The sequence below is a fragment of the Dendrobates tinctorius genome, unplaced genomic scaffold (assembly GCF_039654945.1).
Source record: "Dendrobates tinctorius isolate UK_male_01 unplaced genomic scaffold, ASM3965494v1 ptg000139l, whole genome shotgun sequence".
In the NCBI taxonomy this organism is placed as follows: domain Eukaryota; kingdom Metazoa; phylum Chordata; class Amphibia; order Anura; family Dendrobatidae; genus Dendrobates; species Dendrobates tinctorius.
The window spans coordinates 401,817-420,024 of NW_027361807.1; the positions used below are offsets into that span (position 1 = coordinate 401,817).

Here is an 18,208-nt window from a genome sequence, read left to right on the forward strand (position 1 = left end):
TCTATCTCTGCTGGTGATTTTCTTCCTGTGCCTTTTAGGTATGATGTCTCCTGCTCTTTCCCTTCATGGTTCAGCTAAGTGGTTCATTTGTTACTCTGTTTGCATTTGATCTGGTTTTCTTTATCTCTGCTTTGGGCGGGTCAGCCAGTTCCTGCTGGGGCTGTGCTGAATCACCACCCATATGTTACTGCATGTGCCAGTTTGCGTTGTCTCATGTTATATTGGTCTCTTTTTGCTTTGCTTTCAGAACATACCAGAGTGCTGATATAGTGGGGGCGAAGTCGTGCGACTTCAGTGTTTTTGTGCATCAGACGTGTTCGACTTTTTGCAGGGTTTTTTGCGTGATTGCAGACATGGTCTTTCCTTTCCTGTCCTGTCTAGTCAGTTTGGGCCCCATCGTTTGCTCAGTCTATTTTTCTGTCTGCGTTTGTGTTTTCATCTTGTCTCACCGACAATATATGTTTGGGGGCTATCTATTCCTTTTGCATCTCCTCCGGGGCAGATTTGATTTCCCCTTTCTTGCTTTACGCTTAGTTAGCTCTCTGGCTGAGCCGAGGCATCTAGGATCATCGTAGGCACGCTCCACGGCTACTGCTAGTTGTGTGGACAGGATGAGGGGTCTGCATCCACTTAGTTACCAACCTCTCTGGTTTTCTGTGGCTTAGCTTGGGCCTGCTATCCTCCTCAGTGCCCATTCATATCACCCGAGGCTGTGTTGCATTGGTGTGGGGTCTGACCCCAGGTCCAGGTCTCTGAGACCGTTACACAAGTCTTGTGGAGGAAATGCTTTCATGAGCTCTTGGCTGTTTGAGGCTATTTTTTGAAGCCTGAGGTTAGAGCAAGCAATCATTCCTTGGGCTCTCCTGAGAAGACTGATAGCAGTCTCATTTGAAGGCATGGCTTTCAGACAGTCATCAACATAAAAGTCTTTTTCTATGAATTGTCTGACATCTCATCCGTATTCTGCTTCTCCTTCTTGAGCTGACCTTTTGAGTCCATAAATGGCGACTGCAGGAGGACTATTGCCAAAGATGTGCAATCTCATGCAGCAATATTCTGTGACCTCTTTAGTAGGATCATTGACTCTGTACTAGAAGAATCTTAGGAAGTTCCTGTCTCTCTCTCACATGGAAACAATGGAACATTTGCTGGATGTCAGCGATGAAAGCAATAGAATCCTTACGGAAGCGCATAAGTACTCCCAGCAGTTTGTTATTGAGGTCTGGTCCTGTCAGTAGAACATCATTCAGGGAGATATAATCAAACTTAGCACTAGAGTCAAACACCACTCTGATCTGGCCCAGTTTCTTAGGGTGGTATACTCCAAACATGGGTAGGAACCAGCATTCTTCAGAGTCTTTGAGAGTGGGAGCTAGTTCTGCATGGCAGTTCTCAAAAATCTTTGACATGAAGGAGAAAAAGTGATCTCTCATCTCTGTTTTTTTTCTGCAGATTATGTTTAAGAGAGGAGAAACGTTTTAATGCCTGATTTCTGTTGTTTGGTAGACGTGGTCTGTGGGTTCTGAAGGGAAGAGGTGCGACCCAGCTGTTGGTCTCATCTTTTACAAGTCCCTTGTCAATTACCTCTAAGAACAATTTCTCCTCTACCGACATTGCCACTTGGTTGTCTTGCTTAGTTCTCTGAAAGACTGTGCACCCTAACTGATCCTCATAGCTTCCTGACACAATACTGCTGTCATGAGTAAAGTCTATTAAATGATTGTGCAGTTGGATACTGTGTGGTAGTTCCTTGACATGGAACTCATTGTTGCAAGGTTGAAACAGAGATGGGTGTCCTTTCTCCAATGTATTTGTTAGCATACTTGTCACAGAAGATGGGGCATGCATATGTCCCAAGCATACGTTTCCTATTATGACCCATCCTAAGTCTAGCCTTCCTTTGGGCATAGGGAGCAATGTGGAGTCCATTGATATGACTTCTCACTTTATGAACATGTAGGATATCTCTTCCCAACAGCAGTATTATCTGTACCTGATGGTCGAGATCCGGTATAAGGTGAGCTATGCGTTTTAAGTGAGCATGATGGATTGCCACATCTGGCGTATTTATTTCAGATCTATTATCTGGGATCTGGTTACACTCGATGATTGTAGGTAGTGGTAGGCAGAATTGTCCATCTAAGGGCTCAATTTGGTAGTCAGTAGCTTTCCTACCTGCTGTTGTCACAGTACCTGCACAAATCTTTAATGAGTAGGGAGTGCTTGGTCCTTTGATGTTGAATAGGTCAAAGAATGTTGATCTAGCCAAGGATCGATTACTTTGATAATCCAAGAGAGCATACAGTCTTACAGCTTTGTCTCTATGGCCCTTTGGGTGCACTCTGACAAGGCATATTTTTTAACAGGACCTACTGTCTATTGTTCTTTTACAGACTTCAGTACATTGTGAAGTGATCTCTGGCGTAGCTGCATCAGTGCTCCTTTCTTCCCCGCCATACTCACTGTCAGCTGGCGTGTTATGTGCACTCCATGGAGCTGGGCCAGGGTGTAGGGCAGTGTTATGATCTGTGGTGCCACATTCTGTTCATTTTACACTGACCTTACAATCCTTGGCGAGATGAGTTGTGGATGAGCAGCACTTGTAGCAGATACCATTCTCTTTCAGGAAGCTTCTGCAATCTGGCATAGATTTTCCCCTGAAGGCTCTGCATTTCAGGAGAGGATGAGGCTTCTGATGGAGCGGGCACTGCTTTCCAGGGTCCTGTACCTTTGTCTCTGATTGAAAGTGGCCAGCTGACCTGTAATTGGAACTTGGAGAAGAAACATAAGTCTTGTGCACTGCCACAGATATTCTGCGTGGGTTTGCAGCTGGTGACGGTGTGGCATATGACATTGCAAAATCAAAGCTGGGATCATTTCTGATTGTCGCTTGTTTGTGTATAAAGTCTACAAAAATGGAGAAGGGAGGGAATGGAGCACTGTGTTTGTATTTGTATGTGGAACCATGTGTGAGCTACCTCTCCTATAGATTGTAGGGCAACTTTTGGACTATAGGGTTAACACCTTTGGCTGTGTCAAGGAATGCAAGTCCTTGTAGGTCACCTCCACATTTGGCAACTAGGACTTCCTTTAGCAGGTCACCTAGTTCTCTAAGTTTCTGGAGACTTTTGTTAGAAATTTTAGGAAAGTCATCAATTCTTTTGAACAAGGCTCTCTCTATTACCTCTGCTGAGATGTAACTGTTAGGCGTCTGGTTTCTGCGTCTGCTCTGCAGGAATCCAGAGCCTCACATTCTGCGTTCTCCTGCTGTCTATCCACTGCAGAGAAGATTACTTTGCAGCAGACCGCTCCAGAGACTGTTTCTTTGTGCTCCTACTGGGCATGCTCATGAGGCGATCTCCCATTGGAGATCAGGAGTCATGTGCCCAGGTCCTGCTCCAGATCTCATTGGTCCATCTCGGAGATCTAGAAGGTCCCGCACGGCTATAAAAAGCGCGCATGACCGTTCGGCCATGCGCTAGTGTAGACTATACTTGCTAGATGTGTGAATGGTGATGGATGTATGATTTTGGTGACTGACTCATTAAGAAACCCCTTCTCTCTGATATTACCAGCTCTTTCAATCTCTGCTCTGAATCATCTCCTGTGTTTCTCCACTCCATTCAATGTCAGCAAGCAGTTAATCCTGATTGCTATATATGTGTTTTCAACTATGCAAGCTTATATCTGGTATATAGTTATTTCAACTTACTCTGCTTGTCCCCTTATGTTGTGAGGTCAAGAAACTTTTCAAAGTGCTTTATGATCCATGTAGTGCTTGACATCTGTTTATCTGACCACAACATTTTATTGGGTCCTGCTGTCTCAATTTAGTTTGATTGATTAACGAGAAGAGAGAGAGCACAAAAATAAAAGAAATCTAAGCCTTTGCCTCCTATATATTCAGACATAGCTTGGGGGAGCATTTATGCAGGGGGCATTTGTGCACATATAATCGAAGTACATGTATCAAAGTACTGGCAGCTATAACATGGCAGTTAGACAGGGCAGGAGACAGGTAAGACATTTATATAAATCTACTCCCTGTACATTTGGAGTACAACAAATATATACTATATGCATTTATGTAATTTGTATCCTGGCTGCTGCATTCACACACATCCACCACCCTGGCATTAACTCTCTACACTCCATCCATATCGGTCCCTCGCTCCTTTCCTCTCCTATGTATAGCACTCACGCTCTTTTCACATTGTTAAATTGCACAGATCCAGTCAGTCCCACCATTCAACATAAGAGACACTCTCACAAATCACTTAACCATCTGCTCACTCTGTCTATCCTCCTTCTCCTAGTCGCAGGAGACATTGCTCCAAACCCTGGTCCCCCATGTTATAGAAAGTCAAACCCCCAATTGCTACACTCAGAAACCCCTCTAATCTTATTAATATTCCCTGCATGCCATCTGTCTCTCTTAATTGTGCACTTTGAAATTCTCGCTCATTGTGTAACAAACTCTCCTTCACTCATGACTTTCTCCTTTCTAATTCTCTTAACCTCCTGGCTCTTACTGAAACCTGGATCCAGCAGTCAGACACTACCACTGCTCCTGCTCTTTCATACGGGAGACTACACTTCTCTCATACCCCAAGATCAGACAATAGAGCAGGTGGAGGCGTTGGTCTGCTCCTATCACCAAAATGTACCTTTCAGGTTATCCCTCAACTACCCTCACTAGTCTGTCCATCTTTTGAGGTCCATGCTATCAGACTCTACACCCCTTCTCCATGCGAGTGGCGGAGGTGTATCATCCTCCCGGCCCCTCCCATCAGTTCCTGGATCATTTTGCCACTTGGCTTCCACATTTTCTCTCCTGTGACATCCCTACCCTCATCATGGGAGATTTCAACATCCCCATTGCTCTTCCCCTCTCCCCATCTGCTACTCACCTTTTATCTCTAACCTCCTCGTTTGGCCTTTCGCAGCTTACTAATTCTCCTACGCATGAAGACGGAAACTCCCTCGACTTTGTCTTCTCCCGCCTTTGTGCAGTGGATGATTTTGCAAACTCCTCTCTCCCGCTCTCTGACCACAACCTTCATTCATTCTCTTTCAAGAACTGCCAGTCCGCTCAGGTCACCCCCACTGTCCATACTTATAGAAGCATACAGGCCATTAACACCCAGAAACTTATGAAGAACTTGCAGTCTTCATTGGCCCCTATCTCATCCCTCTCATGTCCTGTGTCATGATCTCATTGCGGGTTTGACTCGCACACGTGGGGTTAATGTCTGGAACCAGTGCTGATGACTGGCATTTCTGGGGTTAAAGGTTGTGATCCCGATGCAGGCTTACCTGCACACCTGGGGCTATGATTATGGCCTCTCCCTGGTTCTGGGGGTAGGCTTCTTATAGCCTCAGGACGCTCCCATCCCTGTCAGTTATACTCTTGCCCTTGGCATTGTGTGGTGACCCCTGAGTGTGTTAGTGCTGTGTTCTGGTTACTTGATTCTCTGTGTATGACTCGGTCTGTTCTCTGGATATCGCTTTGGATTCTGTCTGGTACCTTATATGTCTGTTTGGTTTAGATCTCTGCTTGGCCCTGATTATCCGCTCTGTCTCATCCCTGGTACTGTACTGTGATCCTGTGTATGACCTTTGGCTTTGTCTGACCTCCCGTCTGTTTGTCCCTCCTGTACTTCGTTTGCCCATACTGTTGTGACCTCCGTTTTGCCTGACTCTGAGTTGTTGTATGGTGTGCTGTCATATCTGAAAGCAGGACGCTAAGCCACGCCCCCTTGCAGTCACATGACCATAGGTCCCGTGCAAGCTTGTTCATTTTCAGTGTCCGCAGGTCCCGTGCCTCTTTACTTTCCAGCGCTGACTGGACCCTGACACTAATAGCTGAAGCACGCCTGGTCACCTCTGCTGTCCTGCTCCCCAGGTAACTCTTAGCACTGCTTCTGTACTCAGGACACGCACACTGGCTCTATGAGCAAGTGTAGTGCGGTGTCTATGACATCCTGATTCTGCATTGAAGCATTACAATGAAACACTTCAAAGTGCCCTGGATGAATTTGCACCCCCTATAAATAGAACACCACAGCACAGACAGCGACAACCCTGGCACACCCTGCAAACACGTTTCCTGCAGCGGTGCTCCAGGTGCGCCGAACGTCTGTGGAGAAAATCCAATCTACACGAAGATTTCATCTATTATAAGTTTATGCTTAGAACATACAACACTGCCCTTCACCTCTCCAAACAAACCTATTTCAACACCCTCATCACCTCACTGTCCAATAACCCAAAACGTCTCTTTGACACTTTTCATTCTCTACTCAACCCAAGAGTACACGCCCCAACCACGGAGCTCCGAGCTGACGATCTGGCCAATTACTTCAAAGAAAAAATTGACCAGATTTGACAGGAAATTATCTCCCAATCACCTCATACCATGCACTGTCCTCCCTCCCCCACTGCATCTAGCTCACTCTCTGATTTTAAACCAGTCACAGAAGAAGAAGTAAGCAGGCTCCTTGCATCTTCTCGCCCAACCACTTGAACCAGTGACCCATTTCCGTCACATCTCCTCCAGTCCCTTTCCCCTGCTGTCACCACTCACCTAACTAAAATATTTAACCTCTCTCTCTCTTCTAGTATCTTTCCCTCCTCATTTAAGCATGCCATCATACATCCACTACTTAAAAAACCATCCCTCGACCAAAACTGTGCCGCTAACTATAGACCTGTCTCTAATCATCCCTTCATCTCTAAACTCCTGGAACGCCTGGTCCACTCCCATCTTATCTGCTATCTCTTTGATAACTCTCTTCTCGACCCTCTCCAATCCGGTTTCCGCTCTTTACACTCTACTAAAACTGCCCTCACTAAAGTCTCTAATGTTCTACTAACAGCTAAATCAAATGGTCATTACTCCATGCTAATTCTCTTGGATCTCTCTGCAGCATTTGACACTGTGGATCATCAGCTCCTCCTCCTCACTATGCTCCGTTCCATTGGCCTCAAGGACACCATTCTCTCCTTGTTCTCCTCCTATCTCTCTGACCGCTCCTTTACTGTATCTTTTGCTGGTTCCTCCTCCTCTCACCTTCCCCTTACTGTTGGGGTTCCTCAAGGATCAGTTCTAGGCCCCCTCCTCTTCTCCTTGTACACTGCCCCTATTGGTCAAACAATCAGTAGATTTGGTTTCCAGTACCATCTCTATGCTGATGACACCCAATTATACGCTTCTTCTCCTGACATCACGCCAGCCTTTCTAGAAAACACCGGCGATTGTCTAAACGCTGTGTCTAGCATCATGTCCTCACTATATCTGAAACTGAACCTGTCAAAAACTGAACTCCTTGTGTTTCCTCCCTCTACTAATGTACCTTGTTATGAATGGGAAACCAAGGAGGAAAAACAAGACAACAAGCTAAGTCTCAGAAAACCAGAGAAGTTGGTAACTATGCAGATTGCAGATCCCTGTTCTTAACCGCACAACTAGCAGCAGTCGTGGAGCGTTCCTACATTGGTCCTAGACGCCTCGTCACAACTGGAGAACCACATAAGGCTAAAGCAGGAAAAAAGGAAAACTAACTGCCCCAGAGCAGACAAAGGAAAGACAGCCCCCCACATGTATTGACGGTGAAACAAGATGAAAATACAAACAAAGGCAGGAAAATAGGCTGAGCAAACGATGGGGCCCGGCTAACTAAAAAGGACAGAAAAGGAAAGACACTGTCTGCAATCTGCCAAAAACAACCTACAAAAATATTGTCCAACACTTCTGATAGCAAAATTAACCCTGAAGTCACTAGACTTCTAAACCAATATCAGCACTCTGAAATATTCTGAGACAGAGCAAAAAAGAGGCCAATCTAATAAGGGACAAAAAGCAGATTTTCAAATACTGATTAATAGGAGTGGAATTTCAGCATAGCCCCAGCAGGGGCAGGCTGATTACACAACAAACTGAATTGACCAACAAGCGCAAGTGTGAACATTAGCAAAAAACAAACTTAATTTGAGAAGACTGGAAGAGAGCAGAAGTCCAGGACCTGAGAAACAGACTGAATCACCAGCACTTGGATAGGGCGTCGGCTGTCTTATATCCAGTCTGATACTCCAAAGATCCAATCGTTATCTTCCTCATCAGGTGGCAGATCACTACCACTTAAACCAACCGCACTATCTCCTGTCACCACCAGAGGGAGAACGGAAGGGGAACTCTCAACTGGTGGAGCAGAAAATGAGTTCATGACAGTACCCCCCACTTGAGGAGGGGTCACACCGAACCCTCATCTATGCCACCAGGCCGATCAGGATGGGCCCTGTGAAAAGCACGAACCAATTTATTGGCATGAATATCAGAGGCAGAGACCCAAGAATTAACCTCCTCGCCATAACCCTTCCATATGACCAAATACTGGAGTCTCCATCTGACCAAACGAGAATCCAATATTTTCTCTACCTCATATTCCACATTGCCTTTAACCAACACAGGATCAGGAGGTGCCACCACAGGAACTACTGGCTCAACAAACCTCTTCAACAGTGACTTGTGAAATATGTTATGGATTTTGAACGTAACTGGAAGAGCCAATCGAAAAGAAACAGGATTAAGAATCTCCAAAATCTTATAAGGTATAAATAAATCTTGGCTTAAATTTTGGAGATGCAACCTCAACTGGTGGAGCAGAAAATGAGTTCATGACAGTACCTATACCCGACATTGCCATTTCTGTGTGTGGTTCCACTATTACTCCCCAGCAGCATGCCCACTGTCTTGGTGTCATACTTGACTCTGAGCTTTCCTTTGCCCCCCACAGTCGATCACTGGCTCGCTCTTGTCATCTGCACCTCAAAAACATTTCTAGAATTCGACCTTTTCTTACTTTTGACTCTGCAAAAACTCTTACTGTTTCTCTTATTTATTCGCGTCTCGACTATTGCAACTGTCTTCTAATCGGTCTCCCTCTTACCAAACTCTCCCCTCTCCAATCTGTCTTGAATGCTGCAGCCAGGATCATATTCCTCACCAATCGTTACACCAATGTCTGTACCTTGTGCCAGTCATTACACTGGCTACCCATCCACTCCAGAATTCAGTATAAACTTATTACCCTCACCAACAAAGTCCTCCATGGCTCAGCACCAACCTACATCTCCTCCCTTGTTTCAGTATACCACCCTACCCGCGCCCTCCATTCTGCTGATGACCTGAGGTTAGCATCCTCAATAATCAGAACCTCCCACTCCCGTTTCCAAGACTTTACATGTGCTGCGCCAATTCTTTGGAATGCACTTCTCAGGTCAATACGATTAGTCCCCAATCCCCACAATTTTAAGCGTGCCCTGAAAACACATTTATTCAGACTGGCCTATCGCCTCAACACATTAACCTAATCTATCCCTGTGTGGCACAGCCAAAAGTTTTACCATAACCAGGTTCCCTGCATCATGTTCCCACATGCTTTATGCATCCATTAGCCCTCTGTGTCTCTACTGTTACACACTTAACATTGTGGCTGGTCCATACAATCAGGGCAACTGTTACCACCCACCTTTCATGTCTACCTCTTTCCTCATAGATTGTAAGCTTGCGAGCAGGGCCCTCATTCCTCTTGGTATTTGTTATAATCCATGTGATTATTGTTATGCTGTAATGTCTATTGTCTGTAGAAGTCCCCTCTGAAGTGTAAAGTGCTGCAGAATATGTCGGCGCTATAGAAATAAAATTTATTATTATTATTACGCATGTGGATAGGGAATTAGTTCAGCAGTCAGCGCCAGTCAGTGGCAAGCCTTAGGCCACTGTGCACACCGCACCTCTACGCTAGCATCCGACATTGCGTTTGCTTTCTAGCTTTGTCGTCGAGTGGCAGTGTCCTACGCCGCGCTGCAGTTGCAGTCCTTCTTGGCGCTCGCAGTAGCAATGCCGCACACACGGTAGGTCTAGACAGACGCAGCTCCACTGTCTTAGGTCCTGCTCCTGTGACCAGATACCGTGTGTGCATTTACCTGAGGCCTGTGACACTAACAGGATCAGCGGTTTTGTATGTTTATGTTGTGGTGCCTCTGTGTGTGAACAGAGCCCGCTCTGCGCACTTCGGGTGAAGTTGAACCCGTGCGCATTATACCGCCATATTGCTCGTCTCTCAATACCTAGCAGCGGTGTAACACCTACTGCACGGTGGACCCCGAGCGGCGAACGCACTTTATTGTTTATTTTTATTTAGTGCGTTCCACCGTTCCTAACATTATACTAGCCAGGGTCTGGCTAGTAATGGCAGATCAGCAGCAACTCCTTCAGTGCATTCGCCAACTAGAGGGCCGGTTGGCTACTCTTGAGAGTGTTATCGCAGCGGCAAAGTCTTCGGAGGTTGCTGTACAGGTGATCGCAGAGGCGGTTTCACGTATGTCCACGTCCTCCCCTGCGCCGACAGCTTCCCGTCTCCCGTTGCCCGATAAATTTTCTAGTGATTGCGCCTCCTGTAGGGTTTTTGTGAGCCAGTGGTCTATGCAGCTGGAGTTACTGGCTGCGTGATTCCCTACGGAACGGGCTAAGGTGGGGTTTATTATTTCCCTTCTGTCGGGCAGGGCGTTGGAGTGGGCCACGCCACTGTGGGAGCGTGGTGACCCTGAGGTTCGGACCGCTGCTCAGTTCTTAACATCTATCAAGCAGGTTTTCCTGGGACCACGGGTCACGCACGATACCTCTCTTCAGCTCCTTGCATTAACTCAGGGATCCCTCTCGGTCAGCCAGTATGCCGTTCGTTTTCGGACACTGGCTTCCGAGCTGGGTGGTCTGATAGAGCCTTCGTCCCTGTGTTTTGGAGAGGTTTAGCTGAGCATGTTAAGGATGCTCTATCTACCAGAGAGGTTCCTGCAAGTCTGGAGGAGCTGATTGCCATTGCCACCCACATTGATCTCCATTTCTCGGAGCGCGGGCTGGAGCGTGCTTAATCCAGACGGAGGGTTACTCGGGCTCCCAACCTCTTTGAACCTCTGGAATCACCCAAGCCAGAGTGTTCCACCGTTCCTAACAGTAACACTCATCTTACCTTATCCAGATCTCTATAAGGCCAATTTGAGGGTGGTTTATATTAATGTCTCTGATCCTTACTGCGTGTTTGACTGACTCTTCTCCCAGGTATTTGACTAAGAGATCTATCTCTTCCCTGTGTTGTAGCCCTAAGTCTCTAGTGACATTTTGGAAGGAAGCTTTCCAAGCTCTGTAACCTTCAGCTTGGTCAGTGAATTTCATGAGTCCCTTGGCAACCAGATCACGTCGTGTGAAGTACTTAGCAAATTCTGTTGTGAACCGGTTGTCAGCAGAGTATACTGGTGATGGGTCACCCTGATAGTGATGTGAGGTGCATTCATACCTGTTTTGTATCCTCAGGGTGGCACCAGCCAGTGTCATATTACTTCGGTCTGACGTGCCTTGTGTCAGCAATGTGATTCACGTTAGATACTTGGTGAGGAGCAAGGTAGTGATTAGCAGAATTGTTTTGCTCCACGTTTTCCTGGAGCTGAGCCTCATGATGACTCTCACTCGCTTCACTTTATGTGTCATGTTCTTGGTTATAGTTTGGATCAGGAAGTTCATTAACATACATTGTTAATGGGGATTTATAGTATTCAACTTGTGAATCCAGAAGATCTCTTTCCTGTTAAGAGTCTGGACTCGGTTGGGGTTATCAAGGGGAACATGGTCAATAGGGATCACCCTGAAGGAGCTCCTTTTGTTATGATATAACGTATAATGCCTGGAAAGGCCATGCTGTAGAAATCCTTCTTTTATATTATGCCTATGCGAGTTTATTCTTTTATGTAGCTGTTGCGATGTCCTGCCCACATATAAATTCCTACACTCCCCATGGACTCAATGAAACAGATGATTTGTTCAACTGATTTATTTATGGAGTGTGCTCTGTTCCCCTGTACAACCCACCTCAATTTTCCTCTGTATTTTGTGATACAGTTCTGACAAACATATGCTCCATGCTATGAAGGGGTTCATCCCTTCATTGCTTTTTTTTCCTTCTTCTTCTTCCAGGGTTTTTTTTTCTTCTTGCAGAGTTTTTTAATGCACTATCATCTATTTGATTTCAACTACCACCAAATAAAAAGCTCCAGTCAAATCCTTCTGTGGCTCAATGGATTAAAACACAATTAGTTAACACCATAGGTTCAAGCACTCCCCCAGCTTGCAAAGTTTTATGTATTTATTGAATTACTTTTTTTTTATTGTGTTTCTCTGTATGTAGATTTTTAAATGTATGAACAATGGTTTTAAGTTATATACTCTATTATATTTTAAGATTGTTTGTTGTGTTTACGATGTATATATGTGCTTAAGTCTGATTCCCCGCCCATTGGGTGTGGCCTTTTTTTTAAAAGGAGGCGTCTCCATCTGCCTCCTTTGCTATAAGTAGCAGACCCTGTATCTGTATGTGTATAGACTGTCCTGAGGAAGTGGTGTGATCATCACGAAACGCGTAGAAATAAAGTCTATTTTCTATTACATCCACACATCCACATGGACTCCTCTGGTACATCATCCTGACAGGCGAGCAGCGCAGTCTGAGGCCCCATTCTCTTCACCTAGCAAAGGATCATCACATCGGGGCTTGCAGCAGCCGCCAATGCTATGTGCAGTGGTTGTGTCTCACACAACCATAATAGGTGAGTGAATTTGATTATCCCTCACGAATATTCCTTTTATCTCGAATAAGACCCTATGTGCGCTCTATATTCCTTCTAGGTACATCGTTTCTTAATTAAATGCAATTTACAGGGAACACAAAGAGGGGACAAAATCTGTCCATAAAAGCCATCTTTATTCTTCATCTGATGTAATCCTCAGTAAAAATGAGTGGAAAATACCAGACACTAAAAATTATCTTCTATATTAATTGGAAAAAATTCACAGGAACATGAAAAGGTGTAAATACGTAGCGAATCATCGAAAAAAAAACAAGTTCTTTCTTCATCAGACGTAATCCAAAATGAATGTGAAAAATTGGAAAGTATTTATCTATAAAAACCATCTTCTTTCTTCATCAGATATAATCCAGCGGGACAACAAAAACAGGGAAAATATCCATTAATGAAATCCATCTTCTTTTGTCATTATGTAAATCACAGGGAATGAAAAAAATCAAAATTAGCCAGCAATAAAAAACATTTTCTTTTTTTCATCACATGTAATCCATAGGGGGGGAAAAAAAACGGAAAATACCCATCGATAAAAAACATCTTTTTTCTACACCAGGTGTAATCCATAGGGAACAAAAAAAATATGAAAAATACTCAAAAACTAAAATCCATATTTTTTCTTAATCAGATGTAATCCACGAGGAATGTGAAAAAGTGAAAAATACCCATCAATACATACCATCTTCTTTCTTCATCCGATATAATCCACATGGAACACAAAAAAAATTGAAAACACCCACCAATAAAACCCATTTTATTCCTTCATCAGATGTAACAAAATGAAAAAGTTTAAAATATTAGACACTGAAAACAATCTTTTTTCTTCATCAGATGTAATCCACAGAGAACACAAAAGTTTTTAAAAAATTGTCAATAAAGGAAAAGCAAAAAACCTGAAAAAACTTGACACTAAAAACGATTTTCTTTCTTCAAAAGATTAAATACATAGGGAAAATGAAAAAAAGTGGAAAATACTTGTCTCTAAAAACCATCTTCTTTCGTCATGAGATGCAATACACAGGTAATGCAAAAACGGGAAAATACCTTTCAATAACAGCCATCTTCTTTCTTCATTAGATGCAGTCCAAATAAAAAATTAGAAACTATAAAATACTTGCCAATGAAAACTAACTTCTTTCTTCATTGGATATATTCCACAGAGAACACAAAAATGGAAAATGCCCATCAAGAAAATCAATCTTGTTTATTGGGTATACTTCATAGGGAATAAAAAATCACCAACAATAAAAACCATTATCTTTCTTCATCATATGTAATACACAGGGAGAAGAAAAAAGTGGAAAATACCTGTCAATAAAATCCATCTTCTTTCTTCATCAGATGTACTCCACAGGAAACACAAAAAATTGCAAATATCCCTTGGTAAAAAACGTCTTTCTTTTTTTCTCAAATACAATTCATAGGGAACATGAAAAGTGGAAAATAACCGTCAGCAAAAACCATCTTCTACCTTCATCAAACAAAATCCACAAGGAATATTAAATAGTGGAAAATACCCTCATAAAAATGGATCAAATAAAAATATTAGAAACTAGAACATATTCTACACAAAAATGATCTTCTTTTTTCAGCAGATGTATTCTACAGGGAACACAAAAAAATGGAAAATACACGTAAAGAAAATCCATTTTCTTTCTTCATTTGGTATATTTCATAGGGAATAAAAAAATAAAAAAAATCATCAACAATAAAAACATTATCTTTCTTCATCAGATTAATCCACAGGGAACACAAAAAAGTGGAAAATACCCAACAGTAAAAGCCATCTTATTCCTTCATTACATGTAATCCAAAGGGAAAACAAAAAAGTGGAAAATACTAGACCCTAAAAAAAATTTTCTTTCTTCATCAGATGCAATCCAAAAGAAAAACAAGCAACTGTAAAATGCTCTACACTTACAGCTATGTTCTTTCTTTATCAGATGTAATCATCACAGAGAAATGAAAAAGTGGAAGGTACCAGTTACTAAAAACTATCTTCTACCTTTATCAGAAGTAATCCATAGGTGACAAATAACAGTGAAAATTGCCCATCAGAAAAAAAATTATCTTCCTGCTTCATAAGATGTAATTCATTGGGACCATCAAAAAATGGAAAATAAAACCATCTTTTTTCTTTATCAGATGTAATCCATAGGGAACACAAAAAAATTGAAAATATTCGTCAATAAATTCCATCTTTTTTCAATAGGTGTAATTCAGAGGGAACACAAAAATGTAAATTCATTAGACGCAACCCATCAATAAAAAAAATAAAAAACATCTTTTTCTTCATCAGTTGTAATCCACAAGGAAATACAAAAAGGTGAAAATACGAAAAAATGGTTGCATTGTTCTTCATTAGATGTAATCCACAGGAAATGCTAAAAAGTGAAAAAATATTGTGATAAATGCCATCTTCTTTCCTCAGCAGATATAAACAATCCAAACTACCCAACAATAATAGCCATCTTATTTCTTCTTTAATCTAATCCAAACTAAAATGAAAAACCTGAAAATTCTCAACAATAAAAATGATTTTCTTTCTTCATCAGATGTAATCCATAGGGAAAACAAAATAAGTGGAAAATAGTTATAGATAAAAACCATCTTTTTTCTTTATGATATGCAATACACAGGGAATTGGCACAGTACCACCCCTCAGGGTGTCTGGGATGCAGTTACTGACAGCTCAGCCGTCCAATCCGGTACAGGGGCATGCTGAATCTGTCAGTACATTGACAGCATGGCCATCCAATCTGGTTCAGGGGTGTGCTGAGCTGCCAGTGTGTTTATTGATGGCTCAGCTAACCTACTGGTGACTGTGAGGCGTTGCATTCTCTAGGTGTTCTCTCTCCGGGGTAAATGCCATGCTTGCTTAACTGAGCAGCGTTACACCTGGTCCCGGTGCTGGCACTGCACCCCGGTCTGCCGCTGCACCCCATCCTGGACACTCACCTCCATCCCTTCATGCTGTCCCTGGACAGCAGCGATCTCCCTGTCTAAGGTCTCATGCTCTCTCTGCTTCTCAGAGTCCTGCTCCCTCCCCCATCTCCTGGTGTCCTGTCAGCAGACTTTCAGGGAAAGCTATTAGAATGCGAGCGTGCGCTCCTCTGATTTCTTAAAGGGACAGCATGCATTTTTTGAATTTGGTAATTATCCAATGGCAGTGCACTGATTACTATTTCTGGCCTCTCCTCCATAGGGAGGGCGCCGGAGCAATGAGTATTTACCATTGCTACATCCGGTTCTGTTTCTTCTGATCTATCTGCGCTGTGTTAGCAGTCTCTGTAAACTTACTCATACTATTTGTCTCCACAGAGTATCAGTATCTGTATCCTGCTATCCCTGACAAACTCTGCAATCACCTGTGCAAGTGCCATCCCGTTCCGCCAACAGCCATCTGAATCCGTAGACAGAGACAAGGTTACTGGAGCCTGCTTGCTACCATCTACCCAGAACCAGGACCTTCCTCACCTGTGTCTACTTCTCTACGGTCTCTTCCATTATATCTGTTACCCCTTTTGGTCCCGCTGGGACAGCTGCCACGTGTCCGGGGTCTAACTAGAGGTAGCACCTGTGTCCTCTGGGTATTCCACTCTGGTCCTGTCCGAGGGACTTTACTACGGGTACCCGGGGATCACTAGTTACGCCCCCCTCCGGAGCCCCCAGGACCATGGTCCCAAGATTCCACTTTAAAAATAAAAAGCAAATGTGAACTTCACCATCTCTGCCTCCGCTTCCATTCGTTATAAGCAGCTTCTCCCAGACCACGGCCAGAATTACATTCATTTTGTGAGGTTTGTGCTTTGTGCTCCCTGTGCCTTGAGTTCTATGTGCTTGATCTGTTGCCGACCTTGAACTTTGTTCTGACTATCCGCCTGTTAACCCCTTCAGCTCTGATCTGTTATCCTCCCAGTACTCTAACCTGTGAACGTTAATTGACTACACTTTTGTCTCTTCCTTCTGTTTATGACGTACCCTCCTGGCTTCTGACCTTGGACTCCTTGACCACTCTGACTCACGACTTGGCCGTGAGAAGTGACTAGCGTCACAGAATACAAAAAGTGGAAAATACCTGTTAATGAAAGACATCTTCTTTCTTCATTATATGTAAGCCAAATAAAAGACAAGAAGCTATAAAATACACGACACTCGATCTTCTTTCTTCATCAGATGTATTCCACCGGGAACACAAAAAATGGAAAATACCCGTCAAGAAAATCCATCTTCTTTCAATAAACAGATGTAATCCACATGAAATACAAAAAAATTGCAAATATCTCTAGGTAAGAACTATCTTTTTTCTTTATCACATGTAATTCATATGGAACACAAAAAGTGGAAAATAACTGTAGACAAAAATCCTCTTCTTCTTTCATCATCCATAATCAACAGGGAATGTTAAAAATTGGAAAATATCCTTATAAAAAATCTATTTTCTTCATCAGATGTAATCCACAGGGAAAAGAAAAGAAAATGAAAATACTCAAAATGAAAAACCATCTTTATTCTTCATGAGATACAGTACGAGGGGCGATCCAAAAGTAATGATAATCAATAATAAACACAATGAATATAGTCAAAATTTTTTTTTATTTTTCTACATAGTCTCCTAACAAGTCTATACATTTAGTCCATCTCTTTTCGAAACTTAGAATTCCCTTCGAAAAAAATTCTTGATCTTGACCCTCAAAAAACTCCCCAACAGCGGTTATCACGTCGCTACTGTCGTCAAATTTCTTGCCCCGGAGGCAACTGCAGCTTTGTGAGCCGGTGAGTTATCTTGGTGAAACAGCACTCCAGCCCGTAGTTTGCCACGCCTTTTCTCCTTGATAGCCTCCCGCAATCTTCGTATTTGTTCTGCGTAGTAGGAGCCCATAATAGTGGCTCCCTTCTCCAAATAGTCCACCATAATAATTCCTTCAGCGTCCCAAAAAACGGACGCCATAACCTTCCCAGCTGAGCTTGACACTTTGAATTTCTTCGGCGTCGGTTCGTCGGCACGTTTCCATGTCATCGATTGTTGTTTAGTTTCAGGATCAAAGTGGTGGACCCCGGTCTCATCCATGGTCAAAAAAAAGAGGAAAAAAATTCTCCTTGTCTGCTTGGAACTTTTCGAGATTTGCTATTGAAATGTCAACTCGTTTCTTCTTTTGCTCGTCGGTTAACATTTTTGGCACCCAACGCACGGAGACCTTTCTCATATGCAATTCTTTTGCAAGGATTCTTTGAATACTGCCATATGAGATCCCTGTGACCTCAGCTACATGCCTGATAGTCACTCTTCGATCTGCCAGCACAACTTCTTCAACTTTTTTCACGTTTTCTTCATTGAGGGACGTGGATGGGCATCCTTCGCGATGTTCATCTTCCGTCGATGTTCTTCCCAGCTTAAATTCCTTGGCCCAGCGTGCAACTGTGGAATATGGAGGAGAAGAGTCCCCCAATGTTTCCACCAAGGCGCTGTGTATGTCTTTGGTAGACATTTTTTTCAAGCAGAGGTATTTGATGACAG

At 43.2% G+C, this 18,208-nt stretch overlaps 1 long non-coding RNA gene across 1 annotated transcript in view; it reads left to right on the top strand.

Moving 5' to 3' along the window:
• LOC141048976 (uncharacterized) overlaps positions 1 to 18,208 on the top strand; it is a 42,805-nt gene that overhangs the window by 14,739 nt on the left and 9,858 nt on the right. Inside the window, exons 3-5 of the long non-coding RNA XR_012220224.1 lie at positions 12,542 to 12,657; positions 16,012 to 16,490; positions 16,867 to 16,979. This is a non-coding gene — a long non-coding RNA (uncharacterized lncRNA). The remainder of the gene's footprint in view (positions 1 to 12,541; positions 12,658 to 16,011; positions 16,491 to 16,866; positions 16,980 to 18,208) is intronic.